This window comes from Protobothrops mucrosquamatus, unplaced genomic scaffold, assembly GCF_001527695.2.
Source record: "Protobothrops mucrosquamatus isolate PMUCROS unplaced genomic scaffold, P.Mucros_1.0 scaffold4193, whole genome shotgun sequence".
NCBI lineage: Eukaryota > Metazoa > Chordata > Lepidosauria > Squamata > Viperidae > Protobothrops > Protobothrops mucrosquamatus.
In genome coordinates, this window is record NW_015390118.1 from 6,699 (window position 1) to 25,367 (window position 18,669).

Consider the following 18,669-nt stretch of genomic DNA (forward strand, 5'->3'; position numbering starts at 1 on the left):
AAGAGGTTTGGGGGAGGAAACAAGACCTCTGGAGCCACATCAGTATTGGGAGGGATAGCCGTCATTAGCATACATCTGCATTGTAGGATGGAACGGTTCAGCCTGTGGTGACAGCCGGGATGGGGGAGGTCCCCTGCTATTGGATGGAAATCCTCCCCTTCCCCTCCAGGGCACTTGGCTTCGTCCCCGTCCAAGGCCCCGATTCTTTGGACATACACTTTTCCAGTGGCCTCGTGCTTTGCAAAGGGCACACTGGTCTCGCCCCAGGGTAGCCTGACGAGGCTGGAGAGTGACGGCCAAAAGTTGGGCATGCTTCCTCATGTTGTCTTCCTCCTTCCCCTCTGCAGCCTCCTCCCTCTGGGCATAAACTCCGAAAGCAGTCTGTATTAAGAGTTCAAAAGTTTGAGCACTGGGTGAAACAAGTTTTTGCAATTTGCGCCGAATATCGGGGGCGCTTTGTGCAACAAAAGCCATTTTCAAAAGTGGTTCACTGGCTGGGCTATCAGGATCAATGTCTGTATAACAACAAAATCCATCTTTTAATCGGTTGATAAAATCAGTAGGACTCTCTTGTGCTGTCTGGAAAATCTGATTCACTCTATAGTAATTAACAGTCTTGAGGACCCCAGTTCTAATGCCATGGAGAATGGCTTTGTGAAAATTCAGTAAGGCACCATATCCCCCATCAGTATTAACATCACATTCAAAACTTGGAACAAAAACAACTTCAGGTGCTGGCCACTGTTCAATGTCTCTTTGTCCATCATTGGTGGCTTCCTACCATCCCTTAGTATATTCCTCCAAGGCTTTTTTCAAAACCTGGTGTTTGTCCTCAGTCCCCAAAAATCCAGATAACAAAGTGTCTATATCAGGGACCGTTGGCTTGTGGGTGGCAAAAATCCTTTGAAATAAATCAACGTACTGCTGGGGGGATTCTCTAAATGGTGGCAAGTTAGCTTTCCAGTTAAAAAGGTCACTGGTGGTAAATGGGGTGTGAACCAGGACCATTTTTCCATTTGCTGCTGGCACCTGTTGCAGCGGGCATATTGTCTTCTCCTCCAAGTGATTTTTTTTAGCATAAACTTTGCCCTGTCTCGTGTGAGAAGGGCTTTGAATCCGTGCAGCAGAGGACCATCCCTCATCAGGATCTTCGTCTTCAGAGACGGAGAGAAGGGGGGCTGCGGGGGAAGCAGCAGCTGAACGCAAGGACAGAGAAGAGACAGAGGGGGCTGTGGGGGAAGAAGCAGCTGAGCTCAGGGTTGGAGCTTCAGATGCAGCAGGAGCAGTTGGGATCACATAAGGTGGTGGGTAATCTTCAGGTTCAGGACAAGTTTGAATTGCTTTCTTTTGAAACTTATTTATTTCTGGGCAGACTGGACAGACCAAATTCAAAACCTCTGGAGGGACTAACAGGCCAAATTGTTTTAAAATGTCCTGTCGGATGCTCAAATTAAAGAAAAAGCCTGCATATAATTCTTCATCCGTCCGCCCTTGTATAGCAAGAACATCTGTAAGCTTATTAATAATATCCAAGTCCACAGACCCTTCTCTTGGCCATTGTTACAAAATAACAAAACAATGATTACATGATAACACTATAAGTATCAATATAAAATGGTTACTATATATAAAATAAATGCTAATGTCAAACTTAAACATACTAAAATCATAAGCACAATAAAATCCCTTCAGTTGCTTAAATCTAGGTAGAGTAAATTAACGTAGCTGCTGAATGGAAAGTACAAGTAGTCCTCGACTTACAATAGATCTTTTAGTGACAGTTCAAAGTTACAACGGCACTCAAGAGTGACTCATGACCATCGTTCACACTTTGTAGCACCACGTGCTACACGTGATCAAAATTCAGTTGCTTGGCAACTGGTTCATACTTAGGATCGTGGCTGTGTCCCAAGGTCATGTGATCACCTCCTGCAACCTTTCGACAAGCAAAGCCAATGGGGAAACCCGATTCACTTAACCGTGTTACTAAATTATCAACTGCAACGATTCACTTAACAGCTGTGGCAAAAAAGGTCATAAAATGGGGCAAAAGTCATTTAACAAATGTCTCACTTAACAACTAGAAATTTGGGGGTCAATTGTGGCTGTAAGTCGAGGAGTACCTGGTATAATAGCGCAGGAAATGAGGGAAGTCAGGAGATCACCCTTGAATAAATGTCCTGGATGAGGATGCTTGAAGCATTTTCTTATTTCCCTCATTTCTTAGTTAAGCACAGCCTTCTGGGCTGAGATGGAGAGCTTCTGCTCCTGTTTCTCTGACTGGGGGACGGATACTCACAGCATGCAAGAAGTGCTCAGCTGAGCAGGTGGCTCAATGCACAACAGCTGCTTGGCAAGAGGCTGCAGACTTGACAAGGATCAGAGGTTGGAAATCTAGGACTGGCACAAGAAGTCACTGTGGCCCATTATCAGCCTCCTAAGGATTCTAAAGCAAATTAATCCCCTCTTAAGAAATTGGGCATGGTTCCCTGTGGGTTTGTTTTTTAAAAGCTTTTATTGTTAAGACAGACAGGAAAAGAAATAGAAAAAAGAAATGAAAGAGAGAAATACACAATCACACACAGGCATGTGTGTTTTGTGTGTGTGTATGTGAGAGAGAGGAGGGGTTGGGGGTTGGTGTGTGTGTGTGTGTGAAGGATTGCCCAAATAAAAGGATTAGATGAGAATTTACCAGATACTCAAAGAAATAATTTAAAAAAATCACCATTATTCTTTCAAGGAAAATTGAACCAAATGAAATTCATACCTTAATTTAGTGCTTTAAGAGCTAAGATGAAAATCAGAAATCGACAAAAACAGTCACAGTCATCAGAATGATCAATCATCCTCAGAATTATCAGACAAATTAATAAGAATATGATATAAATGAGCAAGAAATTCTAACTAATCTGAAGCTGTACCTCTATGGCCAATAGAACAGAATGTAATATTTTAAAAATTTATGTCAAAAGAAATTCAAATTCTGTATGTGACAGAAATCTGTGGAATTATAGTCCATATATGGTTTCCAAATTATGTTAAACTTAGCATCAAACCCATTTTTAGATAAGAAGTAACTTCTGACATGGATTCATACTCCCAAAGGTTAATGTGTTATCTTCTAATGAGGAAACTGATCAGCAGGATGTGTAGCATATCCCACAGCTATTATGCATAAAATCAACTCAGTATATTTAGTAGGAATGCAAGGCTTGGTAATAATATATTTAACAGAAAAATAGGCATCTGTCAAGAATGAGAAGTCAATATTTAAATTTTGTTTATTGCTCTGATGAATCATATTCCACAATTGTTGAGCTTTGTAACATTGCCATCAGTTGTAAGAATAATCCAAATGAATTACAAGTAGTCCTCAATTTACAACAGTTTGTTTAGTGATCGTTCAAAGTTACAATGGCACTGAAAAAAGTGACTTTTGACTGTTTTTCACACTTATGCAGCATCCCCATAGTCCGGTGATTAAAATTTGGGTGCTTAGAAACTGATTCATATTTATGACGGTTGTAGTGTCCCGGGGTCATGTGATCACCTTTTGTGACCTTCTGACAAGCAAGGTCAATGGGGAAGCCAGATTCACTTAACAAATGGGTTACTAACTTAACAACTGCAATGATTCACTTAACAACTGTGGCAAGAAAAGTCATAAAATGGGAGAAAACTCAACAAATATCTCACTTAGCAACATAAGTTTTGGGCTCAATTGTGGTTGTAAGTCAAGGATTATCTTTATAACATTTCTGAAGATTTCTAGAATATTTTGTACCCATTTTGGCAATCAACCCTGCAATTATATTCCAACAATAAATCTTATATCAGTTTTCTTAGAATGCAATATTTATATTGAGTGTTATTGTCTTCCAGTGATATTCCTATTGTTGTATATCAATTGTCCTGTTGATTTTTTTCCGCATTCATTCAAACATGCAGTCTTTCAGTTATTCAGTTTCTGAATCAAATTTAATCAACAATGTATATAGAAGCCCTAACAAATGTTCTATGTTTTGTGTTATATGCATTTCAAATTCAGCCAAGTTTCTAAGTACTGTATACCACTTATTTCAAGGTACCGAAACCAATTAGTTGTTTCTAACCATTTCAAGAAAAGAATCTAAAATATTTCATCTTTGTTTTATTAACGGATAAATCTACACAAGCTATTGTTTCTCTACTGATTAAACTGTGTAGTATGTTCACTTTCATGAAATTAAATATTTATATTCAAGCAAGAGGCAAGATGCTAATTCTTTTTTATATTTAGTCCAGGGTTGTGTTTCTAAAGATGCATGATCAAATAAGTCTTTTAAATAACAAATGAATAATAAGTGGGTCCATGCCCCACATTTTCTAACCAGTTAATTGAAATGATAATTCCCCCCCCCCCCATTTTTAAAATCTAATTTGTAGAAGCAGGATCATAAGAGCAAGTCTATAGAGAGAGGATCAGAACTTATAGTATATTTATACTTAGCTAGCAGAAGAGATGAGGTGAGGCTCATCCGCTGCACTCTGGGCCTGCTTATCCCTGTGAGTTCCCCAAATGTAGGAAACTCAACTGGATAATTTATGGTAGTGTAGCCTTGCTTTTAATTAAATGGTTTGATTGTGAACTGCCCAGAATCATTTTGGTGTGGTGGTTGCTGTAGACCAGGGGTAGGCAACCTTGGCTCTTTTATGACTCATGGACTTCTGGGAATTGAAGTCCATGAGTCATAAAAGAGCCAAGGTTGCCTACCCCTGGTGTAGACATTTGATAAATAAATAAACAAACAAACTTCAGCAGAATGAACAAATGACATTTTGAAGGAAGACCCCTTCCTTGGGGAACTTCCTTCTACCAGAAGGTGGACCACGTCTTATCTGACCTGGTGGAATAGACTCATTTTGGTACCACATTCTGGTGAGAGAGAAGTTCCCTGAGGATGGTGTTAAGTCCGGAGATGAAAGGCGAAGGAGGCAATTCATGTTACAGAACAAAGCTTTATTCTCACTCTCTTACAGCTAACAACCAACAAGAGCAGAGGCACGCAGGCCTCTTTTTATACCCCCGGATCCCCGGGCAATCCCAACCAATAGCAGGCAGTCTTTTCCCGCCTCGTGCATGCGCGCAAGGCCGGCGCCGCTCAGTCTGGTCCCGGGCAGCTTTTGCAATGCCCGGGACTCTTGCATCGTCCCGAGCCTGCTTCTGCAGGCTCAGGACACAACACCCCTCCCCCCTAGATAAAATAATGCTGTGCCCAACATGAACGCCACCTTTGGTAGAGTACGTGTTTGCTAACTTTTGCATCAAATGCACAGAGTGTGAAAAGTATTGGTAGTGCTATCGTTCTGAGAATAAATGAGCCCAAACTCCTTTTTTCCCTATGAGCTAACCAACCTGGACCTCTTGTCCAGATTTCTCTAACTCTTGCTCACCTCACGTAATCTGCAAGGTATTTGGGTGGGCCTTTGACCCGTAGCGACCTTCTCGGACCTGGGGAGATTGAATGGTCCCCACCATTGCTTTCCACACTAGGTGAATTACACTGCGGCTGTCCTATGACTGCTGCCTGACCTCCCTGCTCGCCTCCTAGGCTCAGGTAGTCAGGACTCTGCTGTTCACTGTACCTGGTCGACCTGCCTCTTAGGAAGCTTTCTGAGCCCTCTGAACTCATCTCCTTGTTCCCTGAAGGGGTGTAATTTTCCTGGCTCCTTTCTGTAGTGATAGGGTCCAAGGATACCTCCCTGTTAGCCCTAATGCGTGGGGACTTCCTTCTATGAGCCATTGAGGAAAAGGGCAAGTCCCCAAACTGTTGTGCCTGCTCTCTTGTATGTTGTGAGTTATGAGGATGCTCCCAGTCAGTCTCCTTGTCTGGAGTATTGTTGTTGAGTTGTGGGTAGTGAGGATACCTCCGGTGTGACTCCCAGGCTGGAGTGAGTGTGGGGGTGTATGTTTGCCCCCTGCCCCATGAATTCCTATTTGGAGCACTTGCGGAACTTGGGGGTTGAGTACCCATGGTGTCCTCAACAGCCAGTGTCGGCTGCTGATGCTGATTCCCAGAATGCACTTCCCACTCCTCCTCCCCCCCAGAGAAAACTGAGGAGAAAACCGAGGCGAGTCCCGCTTCACACGCAGTTGATCAATATGGCGGCGAAGGACGCGACCGTCGTCCAAGGACACCTCGTAGGACAGAGGCCCCGAGACCTTGCAGACCACTGCCGGGACCCAGAGGTGTCCAGACCTGTAATTCCTGGTCCAGACAGGATCACCCACGTGAAGGACCCATGGTGGGCGCGGCTGGGACACCTGTGAAGCTACTCGCTCCGGATGCAGCCTGTCCAATTTAGTCACAAGCCGGCGACCCCAACGGAGTTCAGCCGGGCACTTACCCGTGGCAGTGCACGGAGTAGTACGATGGGCTAGAAGGAAGTCAGCCAACCTGTGATGCCAGTTGCCATAAGTCAGTTTCTTGAGAGCGTCCTTGGCGACGCGGACCATCCATTCAGCCAGACCGTTGGTGGAAGGGTGGAATGGAGCTGAAGTTGCGTGGCAAATCATGTTGGCTTGTAGGAAATCCTGAAACTCAGCAGAAGTAAATTGAGGACCATTATCCGACACCAAGACATCTGGCAGACCATGGGCAGAAAAAATGTTTCTCAACACCTGGATGGTCTTGGCAGTAGTGGTGGATGACACAGGAACAACCTCCAGCCACTTGGAATGGCTATCCACAACAACCAGGAAGAATTGCCCCTGAAAGGGCCCAGCATAATCTATATGTATTCTAGACCACGGAGTGTGTGTTTCCTCCCACCTATGAACAGGGGCCTGAGGCATTTCTGGCCTGGACTGCTGACATGCATGACACCCATGTACCTGGGCCTCAATGGCTTTATCAATACCAGGCCACCACAAATGGCTACGCGCGAGCGCTTTCATCCTGACAATCCCAGGGTGACCCTCATGTAAGGAGATTAAGATTCTAGACCTCAAGGAGGCCGGAATCACAACTCTAGAGCCCCAGAGGAGGCAGCCATTGAATGTGGACAACTCATGCCTCTTAACCCAAAAGCGTTGGAAATCCTCCTCTGGGCATCTGTCAGGCCAACCTGACAGCACCCATGTCAGCACGCGTTTAAGCGTGTGATCAGTGGCAGTTTCAGCAGCCACATCCCTAGCATTAAGGGGACACTCCGGCAAATCCTGAATGGACAATATGTGCACAGCACGGGCAGGATCAGGCTCCACAGCAGGCAATGGCAGCCTACTTAGGCCATCAGCATGACCCATTTCTTTTCCAGGTTTGTGAACTGGACCCTAGACCGGGTTGTGAACTGGGGCCCTGGACCGGGTCGTGCCTTTGCGGCCCCTCACCCGATGCCGGTCTACCTTGGCTCCTTGGTTCTCCGAGGAGCTGAGAGTGATGAAGCGTCGAAAGAGATGCCTAGAGGGTAATTGGAGGGCCACCCGCTCCGAATCCGATCGGAAACTGGTAAAGTCCCATTTAAGGACTTACCTAGTGGTGATAAGAGCGGCAAAACGAAACTATTTCTCCACTCTTATCGCGTCTGCAGGTAACCGATCTGCCGCCCTGTTTAGGGTGTCCCGCTCCCTCCTTCATCAGAGGGTCCGGGACGTCCCTTTGCAGGGTCAGGCAGAGGAATTTGGGTGTTACCTGCATGACAAAATCGATCGGATCCGGGATGGGTTAGCTTCCGATTGGACTAGTTCAGACGGGCCAATGGAGGCAGGTCTTGAGTCCACTTTGTGGGAAGAGTTTGATCCTGTGACTCCCGAGGACATGGACAGGATGCTGGGACGGCTGAACACCACCACATGTCTACTGGACCCGTGTCCCTCCTGGCTGGTACTGGCCTCCCGGGAGGTTACACGAGGCTGGCTCCAGGGAATTGTCAACGCCTCTTTGAGTGAGGGGTTCTTGCCGGCCGCCTTGAAAGAGGCGGTGGTGAGGCCCCTCCTCAAGAAGCCCTCCCTGGACCCGGCTGTTTTGGCCAACTACCGGCCTGTCTCCAACCTTCGCTTTCTTGCGAAGGTTGTTGAGAGTGTGGTGGCACGACAGCTCCCTCAGCACCTGGAAGAAACTGTCTATCTAGACTCGCGCCAGTCCGGCTTCCGGCCTGGGCACAGCACGGAAACGGCATTGGTCGCGTTGGCTGATGATCTCTGGAGGGCTCGGGATAGAGGCTGTTCCTCTATCCTGGTCCTGCTAGACCTCTCAGCGGCTTTTGATACCATCGACCATGGTATCTTGTTGCACCGGTTAGGGGGGTTGGGGTTGGGGGGCACCGTTTTACGGTGGTTCTTCTCCTACCTCTCGGACCGGTCACAATTTGTGTTGGCAGGGGGGCAGAGGTCGACCTCGAGGCACCTCACTTGTGGGGTACCACAGGGGTCGGTCCTCTCGCCTCTCCTGTTCAACATTTATATGAAGCCACTGGGTGAGATCATCCGTGGTTTCGGGGTGGAGTTTCATCAGTACGCAGATAACACCCAGCTATACATCTCCACCCCGGACCACCCCAACGATGCCGCGGAAGTGATGTCCCGGTCCCTGGAGGCCGTGCGAGTCTGGATGGGAAGGAACAGGCTTCGACTCAACCTGTCCAAGACCGAGTGGCTGTGGTTTCCGGCGTCACGACATAGCCAGTTGGCTCCATCTCTGGCTATCGGGGGCGAGTCATTAGCTCCCGCGGAGAGGGCCCGCAACCTGGGCGTCCTCCTGGATGCTCGGCTGTCTTTAGACGATCATGTGACGGCCGTGGCCAGGGGGGCTTTTCATCAGGCTCGCCTGATACACCAGTTGCGCCCCTTTCTGGATCGGGATGCCCTACACACGGTAACTCAAGCCCTCGTTTCCCGCCTGGACTATTGCAATGCTCTCTACATGGGGCTCCCCTTGAGGTGCACCTGGAGGCTCCAGCTAGTTCAGAATGCGGCCGCGCGGGGGATTTTGGGGGCCTCTAGATACTCCCATGTAACACCTCTCCTGCGCGAGCTGCACTGGCTGCCGGTGGCCTTCCGGGTGCGCTTCAAGGTGTTAGTAACAACTTTTAAAGTGCTCAATGGCAATGGACCTAGGTATTTGCAAGACCGCCTCCTACCAAATATCTCCCTTCGACCAGTCCGCTCCCACAGAGAGGGCCTCCTTAGGGTGCCATCGGCCAGTCAATGCCAGCTGGCGCCCCCCAGGGGGAGAGCCTTCTCTGTGGCAGCTCCTGCCCTCTGGAATGACCTACCCCCCGACCTATGTACAACTACGGACCTGCACCTCTTCCGCTGAGCCTTGAAAACCCATCTATTCCATGCGGCCGGCCTGGCGTAGTTTTGATTGGGCTTTGCTAGGGGTTTTATATGGGGTATTTTAGAGCAGGCTTTTTATTCAATATTTATTGTGATTTTTATTATTGCCTGTTCACCGCCCTGAGTCCCGTAAGGGAGATAGGGCGGTATATAAATTTAAATAATAAATAAATAAATAAATAAATAAACTAGTGAATAGTCATAAGCTGATAAAAAAATGGACCATCGCAGCATGCGAGGGGAAAGGATGTGTGGGCTTTGTTTGGACGTAGTAAACAACCCTAGCAAAGGCTTGTGGTCAGTAAAGACCGTAAAATGGCGGCCATAGATAAAATCATGGAATTTTTTAATTCCAGCCACAATAGCCAAGGCCTCCTTGTCAATTTGAGCATAGTTACGCTCAGCAGCAGACAATGTCCTAGAATAATATGCCATAGGGACCTGAGTCCCATCAGCCGTCAGATGGCTAAGCACAGCTCCCACACCATAGGGGGAAGTATCACAAGCCAGACACACTGGCAACTGCTCATTAAAATGAGCTAACACCGCATTGGATGTAAGCAAGGCCTTAACCTCATTGAAACTAGCTTCATGGACTTTGGTCCACTGCCAACAGGCATTTTTATCTAAAAGTCTGTGTAGAGGCTCAGCAATAGCAGCTTTATGAGGCAGAAAAGCATGATAGAAGTTCAATAAACCCAAAAAGGCTTGTAATTCACCCTTAGACTTAGGGCTTGGAGCCTGCTGAATAGCTTTGAGCTTAGCATCAGAAGGGTGGATGCCCTGAGCATCTATCCTGAACCCCAGGAAATCAGTGGAATGGACACCAATCTTACACTTGTCCTGTTTTAACTTAAGGCCTGCTCTTCGGAAACGAAGCAAAACAGCCTTTAACCTCTCTGCCAGCATTTGAGCTGAGTCCCCTGCGATGAGGACGTCATCAAAATAAGGACACACACCAGGAATACCCCTCAGGGTGTTTTCCATTACACTTTGAAAAATGCCAGGGGCTACATTATGTTTTAGTGGGGGTTTTTGTATGGGGTGTTTTTAGAACAGGCATGTTATTTAATTTGATTTTAGAACAGAAACTATTTATTATTGTGGTTTTTAGTATTGCCTGTTCACCGCCCTGAGTCCCGTAAGGGAGATAGGGCGGTATATAAATTTAATAAATAAATAAATAAAACAAAATAAATACATTCACCCCAAACTGCAACCTTTTCACCTTGAAAGCCCCTCTATGGGTAACAATAGTCTGAGCCTCTGCTGCTGCATCATCAACAGGCAACTGTTGATACGCTTGAGCCAGTTCAAGCTTTGCAAAAATCTTACCCTCTTTAAGGGAAGCCAAAATGTGGCTCACTACAGGTACAGGATAAGCATGTTGCTGTAGGGCCTTGTTGAGTGTGCACTTGTAGTCTGCACATATACGAATGTCCCCATTTGCCTTCAAAGGTGTTACAATGGGAGTTTCCCACGGGCTAGAGTCTACAGGCTCTAATATGCCTTGCTGGAGCAACTTGTCCAGTTCAGCATCAATCTTGCCCTTAAGAGCAAATGGTACTCTCCTAGGTTTAACCCTTATGGGCTGTACAGCTGAATCTAGCTTTAGTGAAACTGGAGGTCCCTTGTAGGATCCTAGCTCAGAGCTGAACACATCTGCAAACTCCTTGCAGACGTCTGCTAGGGTCTCCGTTTGCAATTTGTGCAACCCTGTTACCTGGATTCCTAAGGCCTTGAACCAATCGAGTCCAATCAGACTCGTGCGCTCACCCCCAACAACCAGCACATCTAAGGGACCTTCAAAATTCTTATACTGTACCTTAAGGGTGGCCTCCCCCTTAACGCACACCTTGGAATTTTGAAAGTCAGTAAGAATTACATTAGAAGGCCTGAGCATAGTTCGCTGGCCACTGCTGCTGCAGATTTTGTGGAATGTGTTGAGGGAAATTATGGATAGGGCAGACCCCGTGTCCAGTTCCATAGACAATGGAACCCCTTGCAACCTTACTTTAAGGGACAATTTCTTTTTGAGGGGTTTGTGTGTGCCAATCCTTAATATATTTCTGCGTGTTGCACAGAAACCCACCCTGTTTTCGCTGGGGACCCTGGTACCTTTCAGATTCAATTCTTCCTTCGGTTGTACCTTCTGTCGACCCAGACAAACAGCTGCGATGTGGCCTTTCTTGCCGCACACTCTGCAGATGGCGGAACGGAACCGACATTCCGCCCGCTTGTGGCGACCTCCACATCCGAAACATCGAAGCTCAGCTGGGCCTTTGTCCGGACGATCCTTGGGCCTCCTCCCGGCTGCTTGATAAAGCTTGTCCACTTCATCTTCAGGATCCTCTTCCGAGTCCTCCCGCACGTCCTCCTTGTGGATGGTGGCAGTCTCTGGAGCACTTCGAATGGGCCACAGATTCTTTACCGCTCCGCCTGCAGCTTCCTCTGCCGTAACCTCTCGCAGAGCATCTTGGAAAGAGACATCTTCCTTAGCAAACAGCTTCTGCTGTAAGTCTCTGTTCCTCAGTCCGCATACAAAACGATCACGCAGCCTTTCTTCTAAGTCCTTGAACTCGCACGGTTTAGCTGCTCTTCTCAAGGCTGCAATAAATTCTTTAGCTGATTCCCCAGCTCGCTGATCTCTCAGTTCAAATGTGTGCCTCCATGCAATAACAGATTGCTTGGGCTGGAAGTGTTCTTTCAAAAGTTTCTTTAGATCAGAGTATGAGACAGGTTCTAGCGAGGCCAGGGCGACTAGGTTTTCGGCGATCTCAAAGGCGTCTTGCCCACAAACGCACAACATTGTGGCAGCCTTTAGTCCATCTTCCCTTATCTGATTCACTCGGAAGTAAGTCTCCACCCTTGCAACGTAAGATTCCCATTTTTCCGGGTGGGAGACATCAAATTCAGATAAACGACCGATTTTCGCCATGATCAGGGGACAGGGTTTTCTTCAGCCACACTCACCCTCCAACGATGCTGTACTGGCAGGATAGACGCTAACTTCAACGCCGTCGTCCCTCTTCCAGACTTCTTTTGGGTAAGTCTTTAAGCTTCCCTAGCTAACTAGACTACATCCCACCTTCGTCGCCAGTGTTAAGTCCGGAGATGAAAGGCGAAGGAGGCAATTCATGTTACAGAACAAAGCTTTATTCTCACTCTCTTACAGCTAACAACCAACAAGAGCAGAGGCACGCAGGCCTCTTTTTATACCCCCGGATCCCCGGGCAATCCCAACCAATAGCAGGCAGTCTTTTCCCGCCTCGCGCATGCGCACAAGGCCGGCGCCGCTCAGTCTGGTCCCGGGCAGCTTTTGCAATGCCCGGGACTCTTGCATCGTCCCGAGCCTGCTTCTGCAGGCTCAGGACACAACAGATGGGGTTCCATCACGAGTCCAAAAGCTCAGAAGACTAAACCTCCAGTCTCAGTGACCGACCCAGATTGGATCCTGCAACATTATCCTGGGACACGTATGTTTGCCTTCATTCATGAAGACCCCTTCCCCCATTAATCACTGAAGAATTAACATAGCTGCGCCTTGATTTGAGGAAGTGAGCACTGCTGTCTATTCAGAATTCTTGGTGCGTACGATCTGTGAGTTCTCTAAAATAGCTGCATATGATCTTCTTTCTGGTCTTTGCTGGAGACTGAGGAACCACAACAGATAGGATATTTGTCACATAGTATGGAATGGGGTCAAGAATGAAGGGGAAGCCACTCTGCTAGCTGGCATCATCTTCCATGTCATTGTTGTGTAGACAAACATGTGAATTATACCATCTGTAATGGATGATAATGCCAATGTTGACGCAGCGGGATCAAAGAGGGTTCCAAAATCAGCTGCTATTCATTCTTGTCTATTAAAGTGAGCAAAAGGTAAAATTGTTGACAGGATAATAACACTTGGCTTCAAATAAGAGGTTACAAAAAAGTCAATACATGTGTAAGACTCTTAATCAGGTGCATGTTAGGGCAAATTAAAATAGCTAAAAGGGCAGGGGAGGATGCCAGGAAAAAGAAAAAAGCACGAACAGTGTCATGGGGCACAGAATAATTTTAAAATATAGACAAGGTCATTTCGCCATTCATACCAAATGCAGGTTGTATAAATAGCATGAAAATGTTGGCCAGAAAGCAAAGGATCCTTGGGCTCTGTCTTTTCTCCACCACTTCAGCTTCTAAAACCCTATTGTCTTGTGGCTGGTTTTTCGTTTATTTTTCTTTTTTTGATCTGCCCAAAGGCCATCTCTCAAAAGCAGCAATTTGTTTCTGAAAAGAGATCTCGGAATTCAAGCCTCACCTGTTAATCTGGAAATCGTGCCCTGAAGTTTTGCTGCCTCCCAATTAGAAAACTGTGCATCAGCCATTGTTCTTTCATTACCTGAACATAAGGTGACCAACTTTTTTACAATGAAAAGGAGGACACAAATAAATTGAAGAAAAAAATATCGTAAAAGCTGGCCCGGCGAATGGAAGGTCAACCGCCCGCCGCATCCCCGCCCGCAGCCACCCCGCCAGCACCACTGCCCCACCATGTAGAGTGGGCCCCGCGGCTCCCAAAGCACCAGCCGTGCCGGCTCCGGCCCTGGGGGCATCCCACCGTCAACACACCCCGCCTGCAGCCGCCCCGCCAGCACCACCGCCCACCCTGCGCAGCCCCATGTAGAGAGGGCCCTACGGCTCCCACAGCACAGGGGGCAGCCGGCCGCTGCCACCCCTCACACCCCTGCCTGCAGAACCCCCGCCGCCCCTGCCTCTTGCGCCCGCAGCCATTATTGCCCTAGCAGAGCCAAAGATCAAGAGAAACTTACCGCTCCAGTCTCCTCCAGTTATCTTCGGAACTAACTAGGAGATGGTGTAGTTGGGTAGCAGGGAGCGGTGCAAAGTTCCTGCCAATTCACCTTCTCTGCAGACAACTTGTATGTGCAAAGTTTGCCGGCCAGGTGTTTTGGCGCGCTCAGCAGCAATTCCTATTGGCTTTCGAAAGCCAATAGGGGGAGTAGCACAGCTCATGCAAAAATTGAAAAAAAAACCATCAAAAAAAGGTGCCAGAACGCTGTTCTGAGCATTCTATGAGAAAAAAAACCCTGCAGATTAGTCTTCAAATATCAAAAAGGAGGACATGTAGGAGGACACTTTTCGAGGGAGGACAGAACTTACAAAAGGAGGACTGTCCTCCCTAAAGGAGGATGGTTGGTCACCTTACTGAACAGACCAACCTGCTCCCAATTACAGTTCAACACTTTTTGACCTCCATCCTTTCAATCCCAAGCTTTGAGGTCCAATCTGCAGATGACATTTTCTGATGTGAGATTTTGGAAACACCTGTTTTTCATTTTTTGCATTTAAATTACTTTTAGAAAGAAGGGTACAAATTTTCTTACCAGACTTGAGTTACCCTGGAAATGTAACACCTTTCAGAGAACGGTGTCAGGCAGCGTGAGCTTAAAGCTATAATGCAGGAGTCTTCAAACTTGGCAACTTTAAGACTTGTGGACTTCAACTCCCAGAATTCCACAGCCAGCTGGCTGTGGAATTCTAGGAGTTGAAGTCCACAAGTCTTAAAGTTGCCAAGTTTGAAGACCCCTGCTATAATGCATAATGGAGACTCTAAATAAATCAATTCCTTTGAGTCAGGCTCAACTTCTGATGACTGCATGGCTACAATCTTGCAGTTTTCTTGGTAGGTTGCTTTGTTCTGGGACGTTTAACTTTCTAGTGTATTCTACAAACCTAATATTTTTGGAGGAATCCCACCCAAGTACTGGCCTGGCTTGACTCGATGTAGCTTCTGGGCCTAGCTAAGGACTGGAAGAGACTACTACCAAATATGATGTTTTCTTTTAAATCTGATATTGACCACTACAATTAAGCATTTTTCTGTAGTCTTCAAGGTTTTGAAAATAATATTTGAATAGGGATCTATTTCCCTGGGGATCCTGGTTGTTTATTCCTGAAAGTTTCGGAGAGATGGATGCTCTATCAGATTCTGACCTTGAAAAGAATAGTTTTCCTAAGCTTAAACAATGTATTCAGAGGCAATCTAAAACGTCCAATAGTAATTTGCTTTCCACTTCTGTGGATTAATTACAGATTAAAACACGGATTTAAAGATCAACTTGGGGTTTACTTGCATAGGCAAGTCAGCATACTCTGTATTAATTTGGCAAGGGATTTGCTATAGGCCAGTGGTTCTCAACCTGTGGGTCGGGACCCCATTTGGGGTCGATCGACCATTTCATGGGGGTTGCCAAGCAAGGCTGTCCGCCATTTTTTTTTCCCGCCATTTTTTTTGTCCGCCATTTTTTCCCCTTTTCCGGCGGGTGCCTTACCTCCCTTGGGCTGGGCCAGCTGGTGGTCAGCCTGCTCTGTCTCTGCCGCTTGCCAGCTACGCCTCGGCCAGCGCAGGGGGCGGAACCACGCATGCGCGGCGCTCCCAGGCAGGGAAAGTCCTCGACTTACGACCGGTTGGGTAGTCCTCGACTTACGACCGGTTTAGTCCTCGACGTACGACCGGTTTAGTCCTCGACTTACGACCGGTTTAGTCCTCGACTTACGACCGGTTGGGGTCGCGGCATTAAAAAGGTTGAGAACCACTGCTATAGGCGCTCAACTCTGTACTCAAAGCAAAATTGCAAAACAATGTGTGCTTCCAAATGCGGAGAGAAGGGAAAAGGAAAGGTCAAAGCCAGATGGTCAGGTTGAAATGCTTTCATCCTCTCTGGGAGCCAGCTAAAAAGCACATAGCATTATAGTGCTGCTCTCATTGCCAAGCTCTATTTTGCCAAGAAATGGTGCTACCCTAGTGCTTTAAGGAAAGACAAGTTGATGAAAGTGATTGACAGATTCCCTTGGCTTTCTTTCCCTCTTACCAAGTGTCACTACCAACAGGAAAACAAATCTTCAGTTGGCCTTCTTAATGTGTGACATGATGAGGCTGGGCAAAGATGCGTAGAAGAGATGGGTTGTCCACCTATTAGTGCAGGGGTGTCAAACTCGTGACGTCAAGTGACGGTGCACAACGTATCTGGCCGGTTTTGCCATTGCCGGCAATGGGGTGGGTGTGGCTTCCGGATGACACGTCTGGCCCATGGGCCGGCAGTTTGACACCCCTGTATTAGTGGTTCAAGTGTCCAGAAATATTGCTTTAGTTTGGCAAGATTTCTGTCTATGGGTGAGGAACAATAAAGGAAACAGCTTAGAACAGAGTAGAGGGGATAGTTTGGCGAGAGTAGTGGGCAAGGGTTCGCACGCAGCTCCATTTGCACGAGCGGCAGGCTTGTGTACCAGCCACTCTTGCAAATGGAACGCATAAGCAGGCGCTCACCCACTGATCGTGCAAATGGAGATGCACATGCCTGCCGCTTCCGCAGCCCAGTTCCAAATGGCTCACAGCCCAGTAGTGGGCCATGGACCAGGGGTTGGGGACCCCTGGCTTAAAAGCAACTCTTCATGTATTTCTTTGTTTTTGGAGCCTGACACTGTTTGTGTGTGTGCATGCACGTGCGTGTGTCACTCTCTCTCTCTCTCTCACACACACACACACACACACAGAAAAATGACAGAGTAGGACTACAGCTTTAGAGTCACAGGTGAAAATGTAAATCAACTCCAATGGGAAAAAAGAACACTAGGGATAGATGCTATAAAAGCCTTTCCTGCAAAATCAGCAAGACTGCAGTGTCTATCCAAAAGATCAATTACAATGGGAAATATTTTTACTGACTCAAAAAGGTGCCCCTGATTAATCAGTGCGCAGATATTTATATATTTACATGCAGACACATCTAAGCGTGAGCGTACATAATTTGTCAGTAAATAGGCTGAAAGTAAATATAGTCCCCAACATATAACCACAATTGAGCCCCAAATTTTCATCACTAAGCAAGGCAGTGGTTAAGTGAGTTGGGCCCCATTTTACAACCTTTTTTGCCATGGTTGTTAAGCGAATCATGAGGTTATTAAACAAATCTGGATTCCCCCCATTGACTTTGCTTGTCAGAAGCTCCCTGGGAAGGTTACAAATGATAACCCCAGAACCCCAGGATATTGCCACCGTTATAAATAACATGCCGGTTGCCAAGCACCTGAAGTTTAATCACATGACTGTGGGGATGATACGACAGTCGTAAGTGCAAGGAATCACTTTTTTTCAGTGCCATTGTAACTTTGAACAGCCATTAAATGAACGGTTGTAAATTGAGGACTATCTGTAATTGGTTCAGTCCTGGAAATGAATTGAACCAGGTTCTGTCTAACCACAGCACAACTGTATCTAGTAGTTTTCATATCTTACTGGCCCTCATTAGTTTAACAATCAGCTACATCTTAAGGGGGGGTTGAGGGAAGATATGACCTCAACACCTTGAGATGTGGATGCTGAATTTCACTGCAGATCTCTGCTTGCTGCATTCAGCCCAATCCTCACCCTTCCTATACACTGTAGCTCTAAATTTTAGATCCAGCACAGATCACAACGGTGTCCTCTGCGCAGCTGAACAAGGGCAGCTGGTCTCTGGCATCAGCAACAAGGTTTTACTCAGGCTTTCTGGCCCCCATTATTAATCAAAACAGGAGCTTGTCATTAGGAGATAGACAGATGGTTCTCCCTCTCTTTCACACAGATACACAGTGCAGAGGCACCAAGCAGATAAAATGCATTTCAATTAGCTTGAACTATAGGGTGGGAGAAATCCATAAAATCCTGTGTTTTAGGATAGCTCTCTTGCTTCTAGATTTTATATCCGGAATACAAAAAGATATGCCTGTACAGTCAGAAAGATGTGCATGTACTGTGCATCAGATTGCTTGTCTATCAGTTATTTACTAAAATCATTTCCTTTGGATGTTAGGGGGGGAAACACTTTCTGAAATGAAAATAAGTACAGCCCTTAAAAAAAAGTAGCAAATATAGAAAGATGTTAATCAGAAAAGCAAACCAGCTGCACCAAACACCAAAAATGGGAAGAGGGAAGAAAAGGGGAATGAATCTCAGAAATTAGATTATTCTGTACTAGTGTATGGCATAATTAAATTAAAATCCCAGGTTTTGAGCACAGAAATTCTTATCCTGAATAAAACAGATCTTCAGAAAGGTCCAAAGGTAACCAGGGAGAACATAAGGACAATTACATGTGCCATAGAGGTCCCCCCCAAAGAATAACTTGTTGTGTTCTTTGTATTCCCCCCCCCCTTAATCCCCTATGCATATCCTGATCACCCATTAAGGGTGATTGCCTTTCACCATTGATCGCCCATTAAGGGTGATTGCCCTTCACCATTGATCGCCCATTAAGGGTGATTGCCCTTCTCCATCTGCATACAGTTTCATGCCCGTTGCTGGT

The 18,669-nt window shown here is 46.5% G+C and overlaps 1 pseudogene; it reads left to right on the plus strand.

The window, feature by feature from the left end:
• Positions 1–4,481: 4,481 nt before the first annotated feature.
• On the plus strand, positions 4,482–4,606 carry LOC114923518 (annotated as a pseudogene).
• The last annotated feature ends 14,063 nt before the right edge of the window (positions 4,607–18,669 follow it).